General features: G+C 45.3%; 1 pseudogene; it reads left to right on the plus strand.

The window, feature by feature from the left end:
- The first annotated feature begins 4265 nt into the window (after window positions 1-4265).
- LOC107971062 (large ribosomal subunit protein eL14-like) lies at window positions 4266-5862 on the plus strand (annotated as a pseudogene).
- The last annotated feature ends 15524 nt before the right edge of the window (window positions 5863-21386 follow it).

Here is a 21386-nt window from a genome sequence, read left to right on the forward strand (position 1 = left end):
GGAGTCTCACTCCGTTGCCCAGGCTGGAGTGCAGTGGTGCAATCTTGGCTCACTACAACCCCTGCCTCCCGGGTTCACACCATTCTCCTGCCTCAGCCTCCCGAGTAGCTGGGACTACAGGCGCCCACCACCACACCTGGCTAATTTTTGTATTTTTAGTAGAGACGGGGTTTCACCATGTTGGCCAGGATGGTCTTGATCTCCTGACCTCGTGATCCGCCCGCCTCGGCCTCCCAAAGTGCTGGGAGTACACGCGTCAGTCACCGTGCCCGGCCTAATTCTTGTATTTTTAGTAGACACAGAATTTCACCATGTTGGCCAGGCTGGTCTTGAACTCCTGACCTCAGGTGACCCGCTGGCCTCGGCCTCCCAAAGTGCTGGGATTAAAGGCGTGAGCCAACTTGCCTGGCCAGACATCCTTACGTTCTAAAGATCTACTGTACAGTGCTATGCCTACAGCTAGGAATATTGTCTCCTGCACTTTAAAATGTGCTAGGACAGGAGCGCTCACGGACACTCCTTAAAGTAATGAGAGTAGAAGTACCATTACATCCACGACTGGGTATCTACCAAAGGGAAAGCAGTCGTTATGTGGAAAAGACACTTGTACAGGCACAATTATAGCAGCACATTTTGCAACTGCAAAATCATGGAACCAGCCCCAAGACCCATCAAGCAACGAGTGGATAAAGAAAATGTGGCACAGGCCGGGCGCGGTGGTGCACACCTGTAATCCCAACACTCTGGGAGGCTGAGGCGGGTGGATCACGAGGTCAGGAGTTCGAGACCAGCCTGACCAACATGGTGAAACCGCATCTCTACCAAAAATACAAAAATTAGCCGGATGTGGTGGTGGGCGCCTGTAATCCCAGCTACTGGGGAGGTTGAGACACGAGAATCCGTTGAACCCAGGAGGCGGAGGTTGCAGTGAGCTGAGGTGGAAACACTGCATTCCAGCCTGGGCGACAGAGTGAGACTCCATGTCAAAAAAAAAATGTGATATATATCTCGATATATATATATCCTATATATGACATACATATATAGGATATATATACACACACTATATATAGTTTATATATATAGTGGTGAATATATGTATACACACACCATATATATATATATATATATATATAATGCAATACTACTCAGCCAGGAGAAGGAATGAATGAATGGCATTCACATCAACCTGGATGGAATTGGGAACCAATATTGTAAGTGAAGTAACTCAGGAATGGAAAACCAGACATCCTTTGTTCTCTCTCATAAGTGGGAGCTTATGAAACTGTGGTGTATATTTATAGTGTGTGTGTATATATATATATTTACACACAATATGTGTGTGTATATATACACACACTATATATGTCTATAGTGCTGAATATATATACACACAAATATATACACACAATATATACATAAGTCTATGTATATATAATATATATTATAATATATAAACTATATATAAATATATAATTATAATATATAAATATAATACAATATATTTATAATTATATAAATTATAAATATAATTATATTTATATTTTATATAATTATATTTTATATTTTATATAATTATAATTATGTAATTATAAATATAATTATAATATATAAATATATATATTATAATTATAATTATGTAATTATAAATATAATTATAATATATAAATATATATATTATAATTATAATATATAAATATATATAATTATAAATATAATTATAATATATAAATATATATAATTATAAATATAATTATAATATATAATATATTTCCCGTGAGATCTCTTTTTTAAATCTGTATATATATATATATATATATATACACACAGCACTATGTATATAATGGAATACTACTCAGCCAGGAAAAGGAATGAATGAATGGCATTCACATCAACCTGGATGGAATTGGGAACCAATATTGTAAGTGAAGTAACTCAGGAATGGAAAACCAGACATCCTTTGTTCTCTCTCATAAGTGGGAGCTTATGAAACTGTGGTGTACATATATATATATATATATAGACATATGTTGTGTGTATATATATATTTACGCTATAAATATGTCTATATATATAGTGCTGAATATATATACACACAATATATACATATGTCTATGTATATAGTGCTGTATATATACACACAGCACTGTATATATAAAATGGAATACTACTCAGCCATGAAAAAGAATGAATGAAAAGAAATGAATGAATGGCATTCACAGCAACCTGGATGGAGTTGGAGACCATTATTCTAAGTGAAGTAACTCAGGAATGGAAAACAAACATCCTATGTTCTCACTCATAAGTGGGAGCTAAGCTAGCAGGATGCAAAGGCATAAGAGTGATACATGAACTTTGGGGACTCCGGGGGACAGGCTTGGAGGTGGCCAGAGATAAAACACAATGCATTGGGTACAGTGTACATGGCTCGGGGTGTGCGCCAACATCTCTGAAATCACCACCAAGAAGTTATCCGGTTGAGTGTGGTGGCTCACACCTGTAATCCCAACACTTTGAGAGGCCAAGGTGGGCAGATCACGAGGTCAGGAGTTCCAGACCAGCTTGGCTAACATGGTGAAACCCCGTCTCTACTAAAAACACAAAAATTAGCCAGGCGTAGTGGCGCATGGCTGTAATCCCAGCTACTCAGGAGGCTGAGGCAGGAGAATCGCTTGAACCCGGGAGGCGGAGGTTGCAGTGAGTTGAGATCGCACCACTGCACTCCAGCCTGGGCGACAGAGCAAGATTCTGTCTCCAAAAAAAAAAAAAAAAGGAACTTATGCATGTCACCAAACACCAGCTGTCTCCAAAAAACAACTGACATTTAAAAAAGATAGAGATCTCACGGGAAATATATATATGTGTATATATATATTTTTTTTTTTTTTTTGAGGCAGAGTCTCGCTCTGTCGCCCAGGCTGGAGTGAAGTGGCACAATCTCGGCTCACTGCACGCTCCGCCTCCCGGGTTCACGCCATTCTCCTGCCTCAGCCTCCCGAGGAGTTGGGACTACAGGCGCCCGCCACCACACCCGGCTAATTTTTTGTATTTTTAATGGAGACGGGGTTTCACCGTGTTAGCCAGGATGGTCTCAATTTCCTGACCTTGTGATCCACCCGCCTCAGCCTCTCAAAGTGCTGGGATGACAGGCGTGAGCCACTGCGCCCGGCCACGGGAAATATTTTCACAGAACTTAGACAGCTTTTGTGATCAATTTTGCATTGAAAGAGTAAGTTTTGAATGTTCCCACCATTAAAAAACTCACAGTGATAATAAGGAGGTGAGATGGTGGGTGTGTCAACGTGATTTAACCATTACACATTGCGCCCATCGATGAAAACATAACATGACACCCTGGACGCATACATAATTATTTGCCAATTAAAAATAAAGTAGTAGCTGGGCGCAGTGGCTCATGCCTGTAATCTCAGCACGTTGGGAAGTCGAGGCAGGTGGGTCACGAAATCAGGAGTTTGAGACCAGCCTGGCCAACATGGTGAAACCCCATCTCTACTAAAAATACAAAAATTCGCCGGTCTTGGTGGTGGGTGCCTGTAGTTCCAGCTACTCGGGAGGCTGAGGCAGAGAATCGCTTGAACCCGGGAGGTGGAGGTTGCAGTGAGCTGAGATTGCACCACTGCACTCCAGCGTGGGTGACAGAGCGAGACCCCATCTCAAAATTTAATTTTGTATTTTTAGTAGAGACACGGTTTCTCCATGTTGGCCAGGCTGGTCTCACACTCCTGACCTCAGATGAGATGAGTCTGGGCATGGTGGCTCATGCCTGTAATCGCAGCACTTTGGGAGGCCAAGGTGGACAGACCACCTGAGGTGTGGTGCCATTTCATTCCAGCCTGGGCAACAGAGCGAGACTCCATCTCAAAAAAAAAAAAAAAAAAAAAGCTTCCAAAGGCAGTTCTCCTGAAAGCGTCTCCAAAAAGCCAAGATGACAGATTTGGATGGTTTTAAAGTGGCTGAGGAAGAGAACTGCTTGAAGCCAGGAGATGGGGGTTGCAGTGAGCTGAGACTGCACCACTGCACTCCAGCCTGGGCGACAGAGCAAGACCCCATCTCAAAAAGGAACAACACCACCAAAAAAACAAGAAAACACACAGTGATAATAGGTAGGTGAGGAGGCAGGTGCATTAACTTGATTTAATCCTTCCCACATTGATGAAAACATATCGTTATACCCTAAACACATACATAATTATTATTTGCCAATTAAAAATAAAAGATTAACCTTCTCGCCTAAGGCCACCAACATGGTGCTCAGCGACTTCGTGGAGGTTGCCCGGGTGGCCTACGTCTGCTTTGGACCTCATGCTGGAAAACCAGTCGCAACTACAGATGTTATTGATGGGAACAGGGCTTTGGTTGATGGACCGTGCACTCAGAGGAGGAGACAGGCCATGCCTTTCAAGCACAGGCAGCTCACGGATTTCCTCCTCAAGTTTCCACACCGCGCCCGCCAGAGGTACGTCCGACAGGCCTGGCAGAAGCTACACATCAACACAGAATGGGCAGCCAGACGAGGGGCCAAGAAGATGGAAGCCAGAGAAAGGAAAGGCAAAATGACACAGTTCAATCGTTTTAAAGTTATGCAAGCAAAGAACATGGGAACACAACCATCAGGAATGAAATGAAGAAGCTTCAAGACCCCGGGCACAATGGCTCACGCCTGTAATCCCAGCACTTTGGGAGGCCGAGGCGGGTGGATCACCTGGGGTCAGGAGTTCGAGACCAGCCTGGCCAACATGGAGAAACCCTGTCTCTACTAAAAATATAAAAATTAGCTGGGCGTGGTGGCATGTGCCTGTAATCCCAGCTACTGGGGAGGCTGAGGAAGGAGAATCACTTAAACCGGGGAGGTGGAGGTTGCAGTGAGCTGAGATGGTGCCATTGCACTCCAGGCTGGGTGACAGAGCAAGACTCCATCTCAAAAAAAAGAAGCTTCGAAAGGCAGCTCTCCTGAAGGCTTCTCCAAAAATCCAAGATGACAGATTTGGATCGCTTTAAAGTTATGAAGGCAAAGAAAATGAGGAACAGAATCATCAAGAATAAAGTTAAGACGCTTCAAAAGGCAGCTCTCCTGAAAGCTTCTTCCAAAAAAGCACCTGCTGCTAAGGGGTACGGCTGCTGCTGCAGCTGCTGGTAAAGTTCCAGCAAAAAAGATGACCGCCGTGCGTAAGGCTACAGCCCAGAAGATTCTTTCCCAGAAAGCCACAGGCCAGAAGACAGCACCTGCTCCAAAAGTTCAGAGGACTCAAAAACTCTAGCTCCTAAAATAGAAGAAACACCTGCCAAGTAGAGTAAGAAGATGGTTACATCCAGAGAGGCATCTGCTCCAAAAGTTCAGAGGACTCAAAAACTCCAGCTCCTAAAATAGAAGAAACACCTGCCAAGTAGAGTGAGAAGACGGTTACATCCACAGAGGCACCTCCTCCAAAAGCTCAGAAGGGTCAAAAAGCTCCAGCTCCGGCCAGGCACGTTGGCTCACGCCTGTAATCCCAGCACTTTGGTAGGCTGAGGCGGGTGGATCACGAGGTCCGGAGTTCAAGACCAGCCTGGCCAACATGGTGAAACCCCGTCTCTACTAAAAATACAAAAATTAGCCTGGGCGTGGTGGCAGGTGCCTGTAATCCCAGCTACTCGGGAGGCTGAGGCAGGAGAATCGCTTGAACCTGGGAGACGGAGGTTGCGGTGAGCCGAGATCGTGCCACTGCACTCCAGCCTGGGGGACAGAGCAAGACTCCCTCTCAACAAAACAAAACAACAACAAAAAAGGCTCCAGCTCTAAAATTAGAAGAAACACCTGCCACAGAGGCTCCCGCTCCAAAGGCATGTGGCAACAAAGCATAAGAGGCAATTATAGAAAGTAATAAAGGTTCTTTTTGACATGCTGGCAAATCTAAAACATAGTAATAATGAAAAATAAATAAAATATTAGGAAAACTTATTACAGTTTTATGACCTGCTTTTTCTTCTCTTAGAACTATATTAAAAATATGTTTGTGTGTTAAAAAAGAAAACCAGGAAAGAAAAGCAGAGAAGGTGCTTCTAAAAAAAGAAACATTCGTTATGACCCTGGCAGTGTGAATGAAGCTACCTGGGGCTCAACCACTACCCGAGGGCTGAGTTGTGAGGTGGGACAGGCACCTTTTTTCTCTTTATAAAAAGCAGGATTGACCAGGAGCAGTGGCTCACGCCTGTAATCCTGGCACTTTGGGAGTCTGAGGCTGGTGGATCACTTGAGGTCAGGAGTTCGAGACCAGCCTGGCCAACATGGTGAAACCCCGTCTCTACTAAAAATACAAAAATTAGCAGGGTGTGATGGTGGGCGCCTGTCATCCCAGCACTTTGGGAGGCTGAGGTGGGTGGATCTCTTGAGGTCATGAGTTCGAGACCAGCCTGGCTAATATGGTGAAACCCCGTCTCTACTACAAATACAAAAATTAGCCGGGTGTGGTGGTGGACACCTGTAATCCCAGCTACTCCGGAGGCTGAGGCAGGAGAATCGCTTGAACCCGGGAGGCGGAGGTTGTAGTGAGCCGAGATCATGCCATTGCACTCCAGCCTGGGTGACAGAGTGAGACTCCATCTCAAATTAAAAAAAAAAAAGGAGGATCAGGGTATTTTTCCGTCCTTAAGCCCAGGTAGGACTCAGTAAGTTCCCCTATCTGTATGTACATGCGTCCGACTACATATGAAATGTCGCCATGTTGTGTTAATCACACCGTTGTTGGATTTCTCTTGATTTTTATTTTTAGACAACAGGGTCCCCGTCACCCAGGCTGGAGTGCAGAGGCTCAGTCACAGTTCACTGCACCCTTGACCTCCTGGGCTCAAGCCCCTCCTCCCACCTCAACCTCCCAAGTAGCTCAGATTACAGGCTCATGCCATCATGCCCACTTAACGTGTCACAGTTTTTGTAGAGATGGGGTCTTGCTATGTTGGCCAGGCTGGTCTCAAACTCCTGGGCTCAAGAGATCCTCGTGCCTCGCCTTGGCCTCCCAAAGTGCTGGGATTACAGGTGTGAGCCACCACGGCCAGCCGCTTCTACCTGTCTTTACCTGCACCTGTTTCTTTTAAGATGTGGCTGCCGTGTTCATTGCAGACTTGCAGCATTCTTCTGGATTTTTCAAAATCATTGCAATAAATTATTACTTGTCTCAGTGACTCAGTTTTTGGCACCCTTTTGAATCTGGTGCCCGGCCAGACGCAGGGGCTCATGCCCGTAATCTCAACACTTTGGGAGGCCAAGGGCAGTGGATCACCTGAGGTCAGGAGTTCGAGACCATCCTGGCTAACAAGGTGCAACCCCGTTTGTATTAAAAATACAAAAATTAGCTGGGGGTGGTGGCAGGTGCCTGTAATCCCAGCTACTCAGGAGGCTGAGGCAGGAAAATCGCTTGAACCCGGGAGGCAGAGGTTGCAGTGAGCTGAGATCACACCACTGCACTCCAGCCTGGGCAACAAAAGCAAAACTCCGTCTCAGATAATAATAATAATAATAATAATAATAATAATAATAATAATAATAAAATAAATCTGTTGCCCTAGATGAATGCCTCACTCTAGTCCCAGCCCTGAAAGTGACTAAGAATGTTGGAAGTTTGGTATCTCCCCCAAATACTACTCAGCCATAAGAAGGAATGAAATGATGGCATTTGCAGCAAGCTGGATGGAGCTGGAGGCCATGATTCTAAGTGAAGTAACTCAGGAATGGAAAATCAATCATCATTATGTTCTCACTTATAAGTAGGAGCTAAGCTATGAGGACGCAAAGGCATGACAATGATATAATGGACTTTGAGGACTCAGTAGGAGAGATAAGCAATGAAAGGAATGAAATAATGGGATTTCCTGCACCTGTAAGTCCACCAGCCAGAAGGGTCAACCTGGAAAGTGCACCTGTATTTGAGTGGACGTCTGGCCAGGCGCAGTGGCTCACGCCTGTCATCCAGCACTTTGGGAGGCCGAGGCGGGTGGATCGCCCGAGGTCAGGACTTCGAGACCAGCCTGATCAACATGGTGAAACCTTGTCTCTACTAAAAATGCAAAAATTAGCCCGGCGTGGTGGCTCATGCCTGTAATCCCAGCTATTTGGGAGGCTGAGGTAGGAGAACTGTTTGAACCCGGAAGGCGGAGGTTGCAGTGGGCCGAGATCGTGCCGTTGCACTCCAGCCTGGGCAATGAGAGCGAAACTCCATCTCAAAAACAAACAAACAAACAAACAAAACACCAGCAGATGTCCACGTAGGATGGGGCAGGTGGCTTAACCGGGGGGTCCTTAGGCCAGTGACATCCGCCGTTAGGATGCATCGGAATTCATTTGACATTGAATGGTCGATCCTAATCAGATACCACAATGGCTAAAGTTGTGGACAGGGCCTCGTTCCCCCCGGCTCCAACCACACACACACACACACACACACACACACACACACACACAAAGTGCATGCATCAAATAACTGAGGAATCTATTAATTGCTTATCAGGCAATGTATCATGTTGTCCCATGGAGGCCTGATTTGCTAATGAACCAGCCGGGACTCTGAAGATTTCAATTTGTACCCGATACGTAAGCGAGTGATGATCCGTTCCGTCTCTATTAATGAGCTTGCTGGATCGTTACGGCTGAGGACTTTCAGAAGCTACCTCCAGTCACGTATTTGACGGCAGAGGAAACAGAGGTGACTGAAATGATGTCTCTGAATATATAAACTAGACGGTGTCCGCCAGCCAGCTGGGAGGGTGTCACACTTGGCAGCTTCTCCTGGCATCAGCCGGGAATACCGGAATTCAGGGGCTGCTTTTTTTTCTTTAAGTTTTTTTTTTTTTTTTTTTGAGACGGACTCTCACGCTGTTGCCAGGCTGGAGTGCAATGGTGCAATCTCAGCTCACTGCAATCCCCGCCTCCAGGTTCAAATGATTCTTCTGCCTCAGCCTCCTGAGTAGCTGGGACTACAGGCGCCCACCACTGTGCCCGGCTAATTTTTTTGTATTTTCAGTAGAGACGGGGTTTCACCATGTTGTCCAGGCTGGTCTCGAACTTCTGACCTCATGATCCGCCCACCTCAGACTCTCAAAGTGCTGGGATTTACAGGTGTGAGCCACCACATCTGGCCTAAAGTTGTATTTTTTTTTTTGAGACAGAGTCTCACTCTGTCACCAGGCTGGAGTGCAACGGTGAGATCTCGGCTCACTGCAACTTCCGCCTCCCGGGTTCAAGCGATTCTCCTGCCTCAGCCTCCTGAGTAGCTGGGATTACAGGTGCCCATGATTACGCCGGCTAATTTATGTATTTTTAGTAGAGATGGGGTTTCTCCATGTTGGTCAGGCTGGTCTCGAACTCCTGACCTCGTGATCTGCCTGCCTCGGCCTCCCAAAGTGCTGGGATTACAGGCGTGAGCCACCACGCCCAGCCTCCTTTGTAAAGTTGATGCATAAAAGAAAAGGTGCATAAATTTAAGGGTACTTTGTAAAAATCGAATCAGTTCACTTGGGATATCTGTCACCTTAAACATTCGTCTTCTCTTAATGCTAGAACCAGTGGAATTCTTCTTATAATTTAAGAGAATTTAAGATTTAATATGAGAATATAATCATTATGTATAATTTAATTGGTTCTAGCATAAAGAAAATACAAATATTTAAATTTTATTACATATATTTTATATATATGACTTAAAATATATATTTTATTATATATATATATATATAGTATATATATAGTTTAAAAGAGCACCAAAAACTCAGTCATGAAGAAAAGTGGCCGGGCGCGGTGGCTCACGCCTGTCATCCCAGCACTTTGGGAGGCCGAGGCAGGTGGATCACCTGAGGTCAGGCGTTCGAGACCAGCCTGGCCAACATGGTGAAACCCCGTCTCTACTGAAAATACAAAAATTAGCCAGGCATGATGGTGGGTGCCTGTAATCCCAGCTACTTGGGAGACTGAGGCAGGAGAATCGCTTGAACCCAGGAGGCAGAGGTTGCAGTGGGCTGAGATTGTGCCATTGCACTCCAGCCTAGGTGACAGAGAGAGACTCCCTCTCAAAAAAAAAAAAATAAATAAATAAATAAATAAAGAGAACTTTTCCTTCTGAGGTATGAAGACCTGCATGACCAGGACATGCAAAGAATCACCAGTTATACCTGGTTCTGTTGCATTGCAAACGTCACACCCTGTGTCTTGGACCACAAAAGGAAGGGACAGGGGATTCTTATTTTATTTTATTTTATTTTATTTTATTTTATTTTATTTTATTTTATTTTATTTTATTTTTTGAGACAGAGTCTCGCCCTGTCGCCCAGGCTGGAGTGCAGTGGCGCAATCTCGGCTCACTGCAACCTCCACCTCTTGGGTTCCAGTGATTCTTCTGCCTCAGCCTCCCGAGTAGCTGGGATTACAGGCACCTGCCACCACGCCCAACCAATTTCTTGTATTTTTAATACAGACGGGGTTTCACCATGTTAGCCAGGATGGTCTCGATCTCCTGACCTGGGGTGATCCTCCTGCCTGGGCCTCCCAAAGAGCTGGGATGACAGGCGTGAGCCACTGCGCCCGGCCAAGACGAAGGATTCTGCAGAGCCTGCCCTTCTCTCTCCTCCTGCCACACTGCCCGGAGAGTCGTGGGTAGCTGTTCTCCTGCAGCACATGAGGAGAAAGGAAATATTCCATGAGGAAAATTAACTCCACACAGACATCTTGGGATGGGATTAAAATACCAAATACACTTATCTGTCCTGTGCATGAAACATAAGAATCAATTCTCTGTCCCAGGCATGCAGAGAGGGAGAGGTGGGGGTGAGATTCCACCGTGAGACTATTTGTTGTTTCATAAGAAATTTCATTGAAACCCTGAACCTTTTGATAGGTAATTACAGTCAGGAAGCCCAGCACATATGAATTTTATATTTACAATCCACACTGAGGTCACCCCGCAAATTGCCTTCAGAAATGGGTAGGGGGTGCTGTGTTATTAAAACTGCATTTCCGCTCCCGCTGGTATGGCCCGGCTGAGGAGAAAATGGGAACAGATGTAGCCAGGGACGCCTTCAGAATCTGGCTGTCCCCCGTCTGCCATCGCCATAGACACAACGGGATTTCGGCATCGTCTTCCGAGGGACGCTGGGAGGCCGGAGAGCCAGCCTGGACGAGGAAATGGAATGACATCTCCTTCACCTGTGCTCGGTCGTCTTCTAACTCATTGCTGAAGTCACCCACTGCTGAACACTTAATTGTTTATTTAAATAGGATAACTGGCCGGGCGCGGTGGCTCACACCTGTCATCCCAGCACTTTGGGAGGCCGAGGCGGGTGGATCCCCTGAGGTCAGGAGTTTGAGACCAGCCTGGCCAACATGGTGAGGCCCTGTCTCTACTAAAAATACAAAACTTAGCCAGGTGTGGTGGTGGGCGCCTGTAATCCCAGCTACTCGGGAGGCTGAGGCAGGGGAATCCCTTAAACCCGGGAGGCGGAGGGTGCAGTGAGCCGAGATAGTGCCATTGCACTCCAGCCTGGGTGACAGAGTAAGACTCTGTCTCAAAATAATAATGATAATAATTAAGAAATAAATAGGATAACTATGCATCCCCATGTTCACTGAGGTGAGGAGATCAAGATATTCCTATTCGTATCTTGTAACTACAGCATTCTCTGGACTGTGGATACGGTTCTGGGTGGCCAACCCTGCCCCTCTCCTTCTCCCGGGTCTGAGTTTGAGCCTCTTTCTTCCATTCTCTCTTCCCCATGGCTTCTCCTGACTCCTCTGTCTGTCCCTTCTCTCTCGCTGCAACTTTTTTTGAGAGGGAGTCTCGCTCTGGAGACCAGGCAGGAGTGCAGTGACACGATCTTGGCTCACTGCAACCTCTGCCTCCTGGGTTCAAATGATTCTCCTGCGTCAGTCTCCTGAGTAGCTGGGATTACAGGTGTGTGACACCATGCCCAGCTAATTTTTATATTTTTAATAGAGACGGGGTTTCACCATGTTGGCCAGGCTGATCTCGAACTCCTGACCTCAAATGATCCACCTGCCTCGGCCTCCCAAATTGCTGGGATTACAGGCATGAGCCACTGCGCCTGGCCTGCTGTTTTATTTTAAAGACAGGGTCTTGCTCTGTCACCCAGGCTGGAGTGCAGTGACATGACCACAGCTCACTGCAGCCTCCACCTCCCGGGCTCAAGCAATCCTCCTGCCTCAGCCTCCCGATTAGCTGGGACCATTGGTGTAGCTACTTGGCTGAGGCAGGAGGGTGGCTTTTTTTGTATTATTTATAGAGATTATTATTTTGTATTATTTGTTGCCCAGGCTGGCCTCAAACTCCTAGGCTCAAGCAATCTTCCCGCCTTGGTCTCCCAAAGTGCTGGGATTACCAGCACGAACCATTACACTCAGCCGTCATTTTTAATTCTATTTCTCATATATGTGATTTTATTCTATTTTTCACATATTCTATTTTTACATATATCTATTTTTCACCCATATATGTAAAACATCTCTAAAGCACACAAAGCATCTCTCCTTCCGCACAGACAAGCCTCTCATTTTGGGCATGTTTGCACTGTGTAATTTTCTTTTTACTGTGATTTCTCCTTGCTTGTTTTGACTTTGTAACATTTAGTAAAAAATGCAATGCCTGGATCCAACGGGATGGGCATTTTCTTTTCTTTTTCTTTTTTTTGCTCTGTCCCCCAGGCTGGAGTGCGGTGGTGCGATCTCGGCTCACTGCAACCTCCACCTCCCGGGTTCTAAGAGATTCTCCTGCCTCAGCCTCCTGAGTAGCTGGGACTACAGGCGCCCGCCACCACACCCAGCTAATTTTTGTATTGTTAGTAGAGAACGGGTTTCACCATATTGGCCTGGCTGGTCTCAAACTCCTGACCTCAGGTGATCCACCCACCTCAGCCTCCCAAGGTGCTGGGATTACAGGCGTGAGCTACTGCGCCCGGCCTACTTTATTTTTATTATATTATTTTTTTGAGACAGTCTCCCTCTTCTCACCCAGGCTGGAGTGCAGTGGCTTGATCTCGGCTCACTGCAACCTCTGCCTCCCGGGTTCTAAGAGATTCTCCTGCCTCAGCCTCCTGAGTAGCGGGGATTGCAAGCGCCCGACACCACACCCGGCTAATTTTTGTATTGTTAGTAGAGACAGGGTTTCACCATGTTGGCCAGGCTGGTCTCGAACTCCTGACCTCAGGTGATCCACCCGCCTCGGCCTCCCAAAGTGCTGGGACTACAGGCGTGAGCCACCGCACCCAGCCAAGAGAATGGGCATTTTCAAAGCTTCTGAGTTTTCAGCTCTGGAGGGCAGAAAAGCATGCAATGTAGAAAATTCAAGTGGGGTCTCCTTGTTTTAAAGAAAGTATTTCTGTAATCTTTACTGAAGTCGAACGTGTTCTGTTGATTCCGACCATTTATCTTGTGCCGTTTGACTTTTTCATCGGGGGAAACTTCACGTTTGATTTGAAACAGCTCCTGGTGTACTAATGATGCTTTGGTTTAGAATGTATTTTCCACGTGGTCTCTGAACTTCCCTTTAATTTCGTAAATATTTTGTGACACACAGAAATCTTGGATTTTTTTTTTAATGGAATGAATTTGAAAAACCACCTCTGTCACGTCATAAACTCTCATTGCGTTACTTATTATTATTATTATTATTATTATTTTTTTTTTTTTTTCTGAGACGGAATCTCACTTGTCCCCCAGGCTGGAGTGCAGTGGTGCGATCTTGGCTCACTGCAACCTCCGCCTCCCGGGTTCAAGCGATTCTCCTGCCTCAGCCTCCTGAGTAGCTGGGATGACAGGTGCATACCAGCACACCCAGCTAATTTTTTGTTTTTGGTAGAGACGGGGTTTCACCGTGTTGGCCAGGATGGTCTCGATCTCTTGACCTTGTGATCCGCCTGCCTCGGCCTCCCAAAGTGCTGGGATGACAGGCGTGAGCCACCGCGCCCGGCCCTTTGTGTTACCTTTCGTTATTGATCTGTCTGTCTGCTTATGGGATGCTGCCTTACAGCTTTTATTGGTTATTATCTTTATAAAGGAGTTTATTGTCTGTTCATGCTCAGACCTGATTTTCGCTGGTTTTTAGGAAATAAATAAATAAATCAAGAGAACTTTAGGATATAAATAAATAATAAAGAGAACTTTAGGGAATAAATACATAAAGAGAACTTTTCCTTCTGAGGTATGAAGACCTGCATGACCAGGACGTGCAAAGAATCACCAGTTATACCTGGTTCTGTTGCATTGCAAACGTCACACCCTGTGTCTTGAACCACAAAAGGAAGGGACAGGGGATTCTTATTAAATTAAATTAAATTAATTAATTAATTTATTTATTTATTTTTGAGATGGAGTCTTGCTCTGTCGCCCAGGCTGGAGTGCAGTGGCGCGATCTCGGCTCACTGCAAGCTCCACCTCCCGGGTTCACGCCATTCTCCTGCCTCAGCCTCCCCAGTAGCTGGGATTACAGGTGCCCGCCACCACGCCCGGCTAATTTTTTGTACTTTTAGTAGAGTTGGGGTTTCACCGTGTTAGCCAGGATGGTCTCGATCTCCTGACATTGTGATCTGCCTGCCTCGGCCTCCCAAAGTGCTGGGATGACTGGCGTAAGCCACCGCGCCCGGCTATTTTACTTTATTTCTTCAGATGGAGTCTCGCTCTGTCGCCCAGGCTGGAGTGCAGTGGTGTGATCTCAGCTCAATGCAACCTCCGCCTCCTGGGTTCAACCAATTCTCCTGCCTCAGCCTCCTGAGTAGCTGGGATTACAAGCACCCGCCACCATGCCCAACCAATATTTTGTATTGTTAGTAGAGATGGGGTTTCACCATGTTAGCCAGGCTAATGTTTCTACAGAAACATTTGGAAATCAGTGTACTGATTCCCAGATCTGAAAAAAAAAAAAGTTTCTGCAGGGATGAAGGCTGTATTTTAATTTGGGAAATACTGATATATTTACAAAATGAAATCTATACATCCCATGGGACCACAGGCTTCTCTACTTTTTTTTTTCTTTGTTTTTTTTTTTTTGAGACAGGGTCTCGCTCTGTTGCCCAGGCTGGAGTGCAGTGGTGTGATCTCGGCTCACTGCAAGCTCCGCCTCCTGGGTTCACACCATTCTCCTGCCTCAGTCTCCCGAGTAGCGGAGACTACAGGCACCTGCCACCACGCCCGGCTAATTTTTTTGTATTTTTAGTAGTGACGGAGTTTCACTGTGTTAGCCAGGATGGTCTCGATCTCCGGACCTTGTGATCCGCCCGCTTCTTAAAGCATTCTTTTATTCTGTTTTGTTTTGACAGAGTCTCGCTCTGTGGCCCAGACCGGAGTGCAATGGCATCATCTCCGCTCACTGCAACCTCTGCCTCCCGGATTCAAGGGATTCTCCTGTCTCAGTCTCCCAAGTAGCTGTGACTACAGACGCCCACCACTACTCTTGGCTAATATTTGTATTTTTAGCAGAGACGGGGTTTCACCATGTTGGCCAGGCTGGTCTCGAACTCCTGACCTCAGGTGATCCACCCGCCTCAGCCTCCCAAAGTGCTGGGATTACAGGCACCTGCTACCACGCCTGGCTAAATTTTGTATTTTTAGTAGAGATGTGGTTTTGCCTTCTTGGCCAGGCTGGTTTCGAACTCTTGACCTCAGGTGATCCGCCCACCTTGGCCTCCCAAAGTGCTGGGATTATAGGCGTGAGTAACTATGCCCAGCTAATTTTTTATATTTTTAGTAGAGATGGGGTTTCACCGTGTTGGCCAGGCTGGTCTTGAATTTCTGACCTCAGGTGATCCACCCGCCTCAGCGTCCCAAAGTGCTGGGATTACAGGTGTGAGGCACCATGCCTGACTTATTTTTGTATTTTTAGTAGAGACAGGGTTTCGCCATGTTGGCCAGGCTGGTCTCGAACTGTTGACTTCAAGTGATCCACCCACCTCAGCCTCCCAAAGTGCTGGGATTACAGGCATGAGCCACCATGCCTGGCCGAAGCCGTCTTTCATTTGCTTCCTGAGTACCCTTCCTGAGCTTCCTGAGCAGGCAGGAGGAATCGCTTGGACAGTTATGGCACAGGTGACAGCTCTGTCACCCAGGCTGGAGCACGGTGACAAGGTCTCTGCTCACTGCAACCTCCGCCTTTCTGATCCAAGCGATTCTCCTGCCTCAGCCTCCCGAGTAGCTGGGATGACAGGTGCCCACCACGACCAGCCAATTTTTTTATTTTTAGTAGAGACGGGGTTTCACCATGTTGGACAGGCTGGTCTCGAACTCCTGACCTCAGGTGATCCACCTGCGCCAGCCTCCCAAAGTGCTGGGATTACAGGCTCGAACCGCCGCGCCCGGCCCCTCTACTTTCTTCATAAACTTGCTCTCACTTTACTCTATGGCCTTGCCCTGAATTGTTTCTTCTGCAAGGAGCAGGAACCCTCTCTTGGGGTCTGGAGCAAGACCCCTTTCTGGTAACAACACTGCCTTTGAAAAACCCCTATCTCTGAGCCTTGAGTAGGTACTCCGCCTCCCACATGGCATGGCCGGCCTTGTGTCTCTTAAATTCTTTGTCTATGGCAATGCTGTGAGTCTTGGTTCAGCAGGCCGGAAGAACCACTTGGACAGTTATGCCACAGCTTAGAAGACATTCTCAGAGTCGCTGCTTGGAAAGTAGACTGGCCTCAGTGAAAACTCGCTCTGAAAGGGTAAGCCTGGCTCTAAGCTGTGAGCTCAGCAGGCTGGTGGTAAACATTGCAGCTGTAAATCCAGGGAGAGCTGTGTTACTGGCGGGAGGAGGGATTTTACAGCCCAGGGGAGGGAGGGAGATTTGAATTTGAAAGACTTTTGCACAAAGGACCCCGTGCCCAGCTGCTGTCCGCGGGGTCCCCTGCTTCTCTGAGCTTCTCACAATGACTCTGGGCCCCTGGGGACAGCCACAGTGACTTCTGAATGTTCTAGCGAAACCTGCACGGGTCAGTTGGATGCCAGAAATTGTTTCTTGGGTCCTGTTTTTCCTCCAATAGGAGGCCATGCGGCTTTAGCTCTGAGTGTATTTGTGGTTGTGGTTAGTTATGGCGTTCCATTTGGGGGAACTGTAATAGTGAAAAATCAGAGAAGGTGGCAAGGAACAGACATTTTGTTAAGTTATCAAATCTATAGCTGAGAGAAATTAATGCTTGTCTATTTCAAGGTCTCTCTGCCCAGGCTCTGCTGACATTTGGGGATGGAGGATTCTCTGCGGTGGGGCTGTCCTGGGCACTGTATGGTGTTGAGCAGAGACCCTGGGCTTCACCCACCAGGTGCCAGGACCACCCCCTCCCCAGTTGTGACAACCAAAATTGTCACCAGATATTGCAAAATATCTCCTGGGGGTAAAAGCTCTCTGGTTGCCATAGATAGGTAAGTACACAAGTAGATACACAGGGGGAGGGGGCAGGAGATGGGTGGATAGATGATTGATAGATACACGATAAATAGAAAGATAGATGAGACAGATAAATAGATGGTAGATGATGGATAGATAAATATATACATACATACATAGATGGATGGAAGGATAGATACATAAATACATGGATAGATGGATGGATGGATGGATTGATGGATAGATAGATAGATACATACATACATACATAGATGAATAGATGGATGGATGGATAGATACATACATACATGAGTTGATGGATGGATGGATGGATGGACAGACACATACATACATACATAGATGGATACATACATACATACACACATACATACATGGATAGATGGATGGATGGATGGATGGACAGATAGACAGATGGATGGATACATACATACATACATGGATAGATGGATGGATGGATGGATACATACATACATACATAGATGCATAAATGGATGGATGGATGGATACATACATCCATGAATAGATGGATGTATGGATGCATGGATAGACAGACACATACATACATACATACATACATACATAGATGGATAGATGGATGGATAGATAGAGGCATACATACATACATAGACGGATGGATGGACGGATGGATGCATGGATGGATGGATGGATGGATGGATAGATATATATATACATACATGAATAGATGGATGGATGGATGGACAGATGCATACATACATAGATGAATAGATGGATGGATGGATGGATACATACATACATGAATGGATGGATGGGTGGATGGATACATACATACATGAATAGATGGATGGATGGATGGATACATACATACATACATGAATAGATGGATGGATGGGTGGATAGATACATACATGAATAGATGGATGGATGGGTGGATAGATACATACATACATGAATAGATGGATGGATGGGTGGATAGATACATACATACATGAATAGATGGATGGATGGGTGGATAGATACATACATACATGAATAGATGGATGGATGGGTGGATAGATACATACATACATGAATAGATGGATGGATGGGTGGATAGATACATACATACATGAATAGATGGATGGATGGGTGGATAGATACATACATACATGAATAGATGGATGGATGGGTGGATAGATACATACATACATGAATAGATGGATGGATGGGTGGATAGATACATACATACATGAATAGATGGATGGATGGGTGGATAGATACATACATACATGAATAGATGGATGGATGGGTGGATAGATACATACATACATGAATAGATGGATGGATGGATGGATGGATAGATACATACATACATACATACATGAATAGATGGATGGATGGATAGACAGACAGATAGACAGGTAGATAGATAGATACATACATACATACATACATACATACAGGGATAGATGGAAGGATGAATAGATGGATGGATGGATAGATAGACAGATTGATAGGAAGAAAAATAAATCTTAGGACCCCCAAATCACTAAGCCAAAAGAAAAAGTCAATATGGAAACGGCATCAGGCAAACCTGCCTCCTGTTTTATTCGTAAATAAGAGCGCTACAGAGATACAAAGATCACATATGTCCCTCACAATCTGTCCACAAGGAAATTCCTACCTATCACCTATAAGCCCCCTCCTAACTTTGAGCTGTCTCACCTTTCCGGACCAAACCAATGCACAACTTACAGTATCACATATTGATTGATGTCTCGTCTCTCTCTAAAATGTATAAAACCAAGCTGTGCCCCAACCACCTTGAACACCTGTCGTCAGGACCTCCTGAGGCCGTCTCATGGGTGTGTCTTTAACCTTGGCAAAGTAAACCTGCTAAATTGATTGACACCTGTCTCAGATATTTTGGGTTCATGATAGATAGATAGATAGATAGATAGATACATACATACAAACATACATGGATACATAGATACATGGATGATAGATGACATGACTGGAGAGATGATAGATGATATAGGTGGATATATAGATGATAGATTAGTGATAGTGGATAGATAGATAATAGATACATAGATAGACACATAGATGGATAGATAGATATACATAGATGAATGGATAGATGATAGGTTGGTATATAGATACATAGATAGATAGATGAAATGGATAGACCGATTATACGTAAATAGACAAATAGATAAGATGAATGGGTAGATAAAGAGATGTGATGGATGGATAGATGATAGATGATAGATAGATAGATAGATAGATAGATAGGGCCAGGCACGGTGGCTCACACCTGTAATCCCAGCACTTTGGGAGGCCGAGGCGGGCGGATCACGAGGTCAGGAGATCGAGACCATGGTGAAACCTCGTCTCTACTAAAAATACAAAAAATTAGCCGGGCACGGTGGCGGGCGCCCATAGTCCCAGCTACTCGGGAGGTTGAGGCAGGAGAATGGCATGAACCCGGGAGGCGGAGGTTGCAGTGAGCCCAGATTGTGCCATTGCATTCCAGCCTGGGCGACAGAGTGAGACTCTGTCTCAAAAAAAAAAAAAAAAAAAGATAGATAGATAGATAGATACATAGATAGATAGATAAAGATGGATGGGTAGTTGATAGACAGATGATGAGATGGGTAGATAAACAGATGGTAGATGACAGATTGATAGGTGATAGTACATAGATGGACACACGGTAGATTGATAATAGATAAGGTAGATAGATGATGGATCTATAGATAGCTTGATTGACAAATGACAGATAATAGGTAAGTAGATAGATGATACATGGATAGGAAGATAGATGAGATGGATGACTAGATAGATAGATAGATAGATAGACACATAGATACATAGATGGATATATGGCAGGATGAATGGATGGATGGATGGATGGACAGATAGATGAGATGGATGACTAGATAGATAGATAGATAAATAGATGGATAGATGGCAGGATGAATGGATGGATGGATGGATGGATACACAGATGAGATGGATGACTAGATATATAGATACATAGATGGATACATGGCAGGAGGAATGGATGGATGGATGGATAGATAGATGAGATGGATGAATAGATAGGTAGGTAGATAGATGAGACAAATGGATAGATGATTGAAAGACAGATAGATGTTAGACAGATAGACAGATGATACGCAGGTAGGTAGGTAGGCATTTAAAGTTAAATTGCATTCCAGAATCTCTCTCAGTAGACCTAGAGAATGCCAAAACCCAATCCCATGTTGTCAGATAGTTTACAGTATGAATATTCAAAGAGTTTGAGACCCAGGACGGCTGTGAAGCTTTCAGAGAATCTCCAAATTCGCAGACGATAACGCTGTTGAAATACAGAAGAGAAGCCGTCCATGTTGAATGTAGTAACTCCAACTCTCCCTTTAGAAGAATTCCAGAGTTTCTTGCGTCTCAACGCTTTTTTTTAACGTTATTTCATTACACAGAATACAGAAACCATAAAAAGTGCATGTAAACATTCAATTAAACTTGATGTGTCTCTGTTGAAATCCATCAGATAAGCTTAAACCATGATTAAGATCCTTTTTTTTTGGACATGTTTCCTGCTAAACAGTCTTTCTGCACTTATTAGCGTTTTGTTGACGGTGTGTCCCGTGCACAGTTAATTTCATTTGTCTCCATGCCGTTTCAATCTTCCCTTGATAACGAAGATAGATTTATAAACCCCACTTACCATTGTGTTTTCCTTTTGCCGAAAGCGATGTGAACAAATCAGAAAGACAACGGAGTTTTGGGAAATAAGAGAAAGAGACAGAAAAGAAGGAAAGGAACAGAAATACAGCCGAAGTCCCACGGACGACGTGTTGACTAGAGTTCTCTCGGAGAGCTGTGCCTGGGTTCACACTGCGTGTGCCTGTTTGCTGCGCACGTGTGTGATGAGATGTGTGGACAAGGACCGAGAAATACAAAAGAGATGGGTTAAAATCAGACTCATGGAGGCCGGGTGCGGTGGCTCAAGCCTGTAATCTCAGCACTTTGAGAGGCTGAGGT

The sequence above is a fragment of the Pan troglodytes genome, chromosome Y (assembly GCF_028858775.2).
Source record: "Pan troglodytes isolate AG18354 chromosome Y, NHGRI_mPanTro3-v2.0_pri, whole genome shotgun sequence".
Taxonomy (NCBI): domain Eukaryota; kingdom Metazoa; phylum Chordata; class Mammalia; order Primates; family Hominidae; genus Pan; species Pan troglodytes.